The 6,345-nt window shown below is 36.5% G+C and overlaps 1 long non-coding RNA gene across 1 annotated transcript; it reads left to right on the top strand.

The window, feature by feature from the left end:
* The first annotated feature begins 338 nt into the window (after positions 1-338).
* LOC306988544 lies at positions 339-6,091 on the top strand. Its single transcript, XR_013795425.1, has 3 exons — positions 339-406; positions 3,648-3,807; positions 5,703-6,091. It is a non-coding gene; the product is annotated as an uncharacterized lncRNA (long non-coding RNA).
* Positions 6,092-6,345: the final 254 nt, after the last annotated feature.

Genomic DNA, 6,345 nt, shown 5'->3' with positions numbered 1-6,345 from the left:
AAATATAATTGACATTTATACACCTGTCATATTCAGGCTATAAATAATCTTTCTTAAAAAAAATATAATACTAATTGACAATTGATATAAGAGTAAACGAACGACAAATCAGCAGAAGCAGCTATGATAAAATAATATTATTATAACTTTTTCAACCATGACAATTCATGACAAAATTGTCCCACTTTTTTGCTTCGGCTTACTACTTACTACTACTAGATCTCTATTTTGTATAAATAAAATATTTACTGCATTTGTAGTTGTCTGTGAAAAAAAAAAAAAAAAAAAAAATCTAACTGACGATTTGACTGCCCTTTAAATTTAAACGTAGCCGGAAAGCGCGAAAAAGGCGCTCAAACGTCAGAAGATTGTCAGTTGGAGGGAGGACGGACTGCAAAAAGTCAAGGTAAGATCGATATGTTTCTTTTTGTTAGCGATTGCTTCGTTATATCCAGTTGGAGTCCGCATGTTGTGTGATAGAGTTGATGGAATAATTTATATTCGAAGTTACATTATTTTGGCAGTTCAACTCTAAGCTAACGTTACTTGAATGCGAAATGAACAAGTAAAGAATAATTGCGTCGTGGCCGTTACACCTCGGGTGTGCATTATTTTTATAATAATTCAACGGCCTGGAGTCAATTATTCCGCTTATACTACAGTTACCACATCTCGAAATATTGTTCAGATGATGTATTTCAAGACGTTTGTAAAGTTTTTGTCATTAAAACGCTCTTGTATGTAGGACTAATTCCTTGCGCATCTAAACCCATGCTCCGTTGCTAATTCCAGAACGTCATTTTAGAGTTAGTAACGGAGGTTTGAGCCGCTGATAGCAGAGTTATGCTGGACACACTTAACGACTAGAAACATTATCTGACTGTGACTGAACGCGCTGAATACGCGCGCATGATCAGTCATAAGTATCAAATTACATTCACGGCCTTACAGTAAGTGTGTCCCCGGCTTTATGCAGTTATTAATGCAGTTATGAGAGAGAGAGAGAAATGTGCGTCAATATTATTATTTATTTATTAATTGAATTCGTTTTAATTAATTCGTTCATTCTTTTTTTCTATTAGTGACAGATGGCCTAATAAATGAAACACAAAGCCCTTTTAACAAGTATAGGCCTTTCAATAATTATTTATTTGTTAGGCTATATTATCTGCAATAATTACAAAAACTCGTGCAGCAGGACTATCAATTTATTTAAATATTCAGTTTAATTTTCTATTGATTATATTATATATGACTGTTCTTCATTTATTTAAATTAAATTTAAAGTTTTTCTTGTTATGAATTGTATCCTATTTTCCGTTATTACAGTTAACTACGCAAAGTGATATGGAACTGTAATGAGGTCAAGACCTGCCGGAACTACTTTAGCTGTGCGGTTCCCTGAAAATAATTGCACACCGTAGAACGTTTGTCAACCAATCAGATTTAAGCATTCAACGGCCCTAGACCTCAAGGACACTGCAACTTCACCTTGTCAGTTGAATATGGAACTGCATCAGTGATAGAGTGGCAGGCCTACAGTAGAAAACAGGTTAAGAAAGCAAGTATCCAAAAATGAGACTTTTCTAAATGCCAACTAAGCGTGAAGTGATATAATGTTAGGGCTGCACGATTATGGCCAAAATGATAATCACGATTATTTTTGATCAATATTGAGATCACGATTAATTATCACGATTATTTGTTGATTTGAACCAAAACACATTTTTGTCACATAGGCCAATTATACATACCTGCTTTCTAGGGCTGGGATAAACGATTCTTTTTTAAACGATTAATCTAGCGATTATTTTTTTCGATGCATCGATTAATCTAACGATTCTTTTTCCCAGTCCGATTCGATTTCGATTCGATTCGATTATCGATTATCTGCCCATTAATTGACTATAATAGCAATTTATACATGTTAATTTATATGTCTGAATAAAAAAAACATGAATTCCTTAACATTGCAATAGCCTATATGTTTATTGCTCTTAAAATTCCAAAATAAAACATTGTACAAGTGCAAGCATTTCTTAGTCAGAGGTAGCATTCAATAAAACCTTGATTAAATATCAACAAGTAGGCTAATCAAATCCTATGTGTGTAACATACAGATTTCAGATTAATATATTCGTTTTCCTTAAAATTTGAATTAACAGAACAACTTAAACACTTTGCAGTTTGAATGATGTCCTGTAAACAAAATGACGGAGTATGTTTTTGTTTCCACTGTTCGATCACGCCTCACACACACATAATTAAACACTCTGCGACTTTGCGATCGCGCCTCTCTCTCTCTCTCTCTCTCTCTCTCTCTCTCTCTCTCTCTCTCTCACACACACACACACACACACACACACACACACACACACACACACACACACACATAATCAAACACTCTGCGACTTTTCGATCGCGCCTCTCTCTCTCTCACACACACACACGCGTACACAAATATAATCAAACACTCTGCGACTTTGCGATCGCGCCTCTCTCTCTCACACACACACACAGACAGACACACACACACACACACATAATCAAACACTCTACGACTTTTCGATCGCGCCCTCGCCTCTCTCTCTGCCGTGGTGCTAGAATGGAAGGCCATCTCCATTTTGCAAAGACGACATATCAGGGAATTGTTTCCTTTTTAATTAAAGAATTCCCACACTTTAGAGGAACGAGTGCGTGCCGCCTTGCACTTCTGAAAGTCTGAGGAGCGAGTGGTGTTGCTACTACTCTCCGACGCCGCCATTTTTGTTTTGGGTCTGACGAATCGACGTGCATATTTTGCGTCGACGTATTTTTTGCGTCGACGTCATCGATGACGTCGACGCGTTGTCCCAGCCCTACTGCTTTCACATTCATATTGTGCTACATTTCCTGCTAATGTACAAATATGTGCAGCAAAATAAAATAGGTTCTCTTATTCACCAAAATTCAGTGCATCTCCTTAAAGAATAAATACAAATAAATCATTTATTATTATTTTATATTGTATTTATAATATTTTATATACATTGTATTTATAATTAATATTAGGATAGACTACCGGTACCTATTATTACATGGCTTGGTTAAATTCTAATGTAGAATGCGGTCTGTTATTTCTTGATAACAGAACTTAGTTCTTTAACGGAAGCAATACAATCGTTTTTAAATCAATAAACTCATTTTTAAATCAATATTTTGTGTCAAATTATTGATTTATTTGTAGGTAGCCATGTAAGTGGGATCCCGATGTCGGTGAATAAAATTCAGAGTCATTGTTATTTGAAAAGTCTCTTGTTATTTGAAGTCGCTCGCGCGCAGACACCCTCGGTCTCTCTCGCGCACTATTGCTCGCGCACAGACACCCTCGGTCTCTCTCGTCCAGTTCGCTTCGCTTTTGTCCAGTCCGGCAAAACATTCTAGTTTCTATATCTAGAAACTAAGCTGCGCGGTGCAGGGAACAACTCTGATTATTGGCTCATTAAGCCACGTGATCAGACAGTGGTTTACTCGTGATCGTGATTAAAATTTTATTAATTGACTGTGCAGCCCTATATAATGTATTTTTAATTTTCTTCTGAATTGGGTAACTGTGAGTAGTGTTAATATAAAACATGTATCCATGGCTTTTAAATGATCTTTTTTAGATTACTGCATTGAGCTTCATTGGAGGAGTTGACATTAAGGATAGCGTTTGGCGGGTTATGGGGCACTGTATTACCAACTCCCTTGGCAAACAACTCAACTGGCGTGGCATCAATGGCAAAACAGCTTTCCACAGACTCCAGCTGAAAGATGTAATTACTGGTAAGTGATACATTTCACTATCTTCAGTCTAATAAGTCCATTCTCTACTTCTTGCATGCTTGATGCATATTAATGCTCAGATTACGAAATTATTAAAAAAGGTTGATTAAAAAAAAGTAAACAGTAAAGCACTTGTACTGCTCTGCCCTGGCAAGGGTATGGCAGCCAGCAGTTTATCACTAAAAGCTTAATTGTGGAAACAATCCCAAACATTGCTGTCCATCCCCACACATACTGTATGGAACTCTCATACAATGAGAAACTGATGCAACAGGCAATGGATATATCCATATTACCTGTTGCATCCCTTATGAAAAAGTATAGGCTAGTTTAAATAAATATATACTTTAAGTTTATTTTATGAAGTATTCTCAAGTAATGTTCAAGTACAGTTGTGGTCAGACTTAACGGCACCCCTGGTAAATATGATCAAAAATAGCTGTAAAAAATAAATCTGGATTGTTTATCTTTTTGATCTTTTATTTTTTAAAAATCTCAAAAATCTAACCTTTCATTGAAGTAAAATAATTGAAAGTGGGGGGTAAATCACATTATGAAATAAATGCTTTTCTCCAAAACACGCTGGCCATAATGATCTTTTGCAAAGATAACAGCTCTGAGTTTTCTTCTATAATGCCTGACGAGTTTGGAGAACAACTAAAAAGAGATCAGAGACCATTCCTCCTTACAGAATCTCTCCAGATCCTTCAGATTCACAAGTTCATGCTGATGCTGCTTCTCTTCAGTTCACCCCACTCATTTTCTATAGGGTTCAGTTTAGGGGACTGGGACGGTCATGGCAGAAGCTTAATTTTGTGCTCAGTGACCCATTTTTATGTTGATTTTTATGTTTGTTTTGGACCGTTGTGTTGGAAGATCCAACCACGACCCATAATAAGATTTATACTTGGGTATAAATCTGATTGGTTTATTTCACGTTACGCCCAAACCACATGAATAATGAAGCTACTTCAGACCAACCCATTTTAGGTTTGCGTCGGACGCAAGAGTCGTTTATCCCGCCGGTATAATAGCGTCAGCGGCCGGGATCCGCCCACAAAGTTACTTGCGTTTCGCGTTTGATACTTGCGTTTCAGATATGCTGGAGTTTTTTTTTTGGTGGAGCGAGGATGATATTTCTTGAAGCTCTCCCAAAACAACATGTTTTTTGATGTAGGGGTTGTTTGATATATTTGTTTAGGCTTTCTGACCCCCAAGACTCAAGTAATCTCTGCAATTCTCCTTCTGTGATCCTTGAAGACTCTTTGGTCACTCAAACTCTCCTCCTCACCGTACATTAAGGTAATATAGACACACGTCCTCTTCCTGGCAGATTCGTAACATCTTTAGTTGATTAACTTCTTAATTATTGTCCTGATGGTCAAAATGGGGATTGTCAATTCTTTTGCTACTTTCTTAGAGTCACTTTCTATTTTGTGAAGCTCAACAATCTTTTGATGCACATCAGAACTATATTCTTTGGTTTGACTCATTGTGATGAATGATTAAGGGAATTTGGCCTCTGTGTTTCCTCCTATTTAAACTCCTGTGAAACAAGAAGTCATAACTGGACAATTCTATGTTCACCATGGTGTGCTAAAAAAGGTATAATGGAAATATACTTCTGAGATATTTTACTCGTTAAAAAAAATCTAGGGGTACCAATAATTTCATAATCCATAATCCATTTTCTGACGCAGTCCGATTTTCCTAGCAGGTGTCAAACTTGTTCCTTTTGGGCATCTGGAAGCAAAGAGTGTCCTTGGCCATGGCCAAAATGTTCTTTACATTGGCGCTGACAAACTATGCACTTGGCTTGTGGGCCCTAATTGGGTCCCAAGATTTTAAAGGTTGTGTAATCCATCCTTGCATTTACAAATGTTATCTTTTTTTAGGAACTGTCAGAAACAACAGACTGACAGCTGCGGCCACTGATCAAGAGATAGAATCATTTATTAAAAAATGGCTTCATCTTGCAAGTGACCGAGACGGAGGGAGAAGAGAAAGAGAGAAACGAAGGAGGGTCCAAGACACCTGTAAGTCAGTTACATTGTGTTTTTGCTATATGTGTATAATACCATGGTCTGTCTGAATACTTGATTTTGATTGGCTGCAAGGTGTGCATTAAAACATTTGTAACACTTTACAAGTTAACATTAGTTAACTACTTTAGTTAACATGAGGCCAGAACCATTCTTCTACAGCATTTATTAATCTTAGTTAATGTTAATTGTGATGCTTACTAACCCATTATTAAAATCAATAGCTGTATTTGTTAACATTAGTTGATGCACTGTAAACTAACATGAACAAACAATGATTGACTAACATTAAGAAAGCTTAATAAATAATGTAGTTCATGTTAGTTAATACTAGTTAATACATTAAAGCTGCAGTCCGGCACTTTTTGGGGTTTAAAAATATCAAAAAAGAAATTTTTGAAAAAAAACGTAACCAGCCAGTGTTCAAAACGATCTGCTTGCCTTACCTCGATTCAAAACGGTAAGCTTGTAATAATGATTTTAATTCCAGTGGTAC

This window comes from Phoxinus phoxinus, assembly GCF_949152265.1.
Source record: "Phoxinus phoxinus genome assembly, chromosome: 20".
NCBI lineage: Eukaryota > Metazoa > Chordata > Actinopteri > Cypriniformes > Leuciscidae > Phoxinus > Phoxinus phoxinus.
This window is presented reverse-complemented; position numbering and strand designations above follow the sequence as displayed.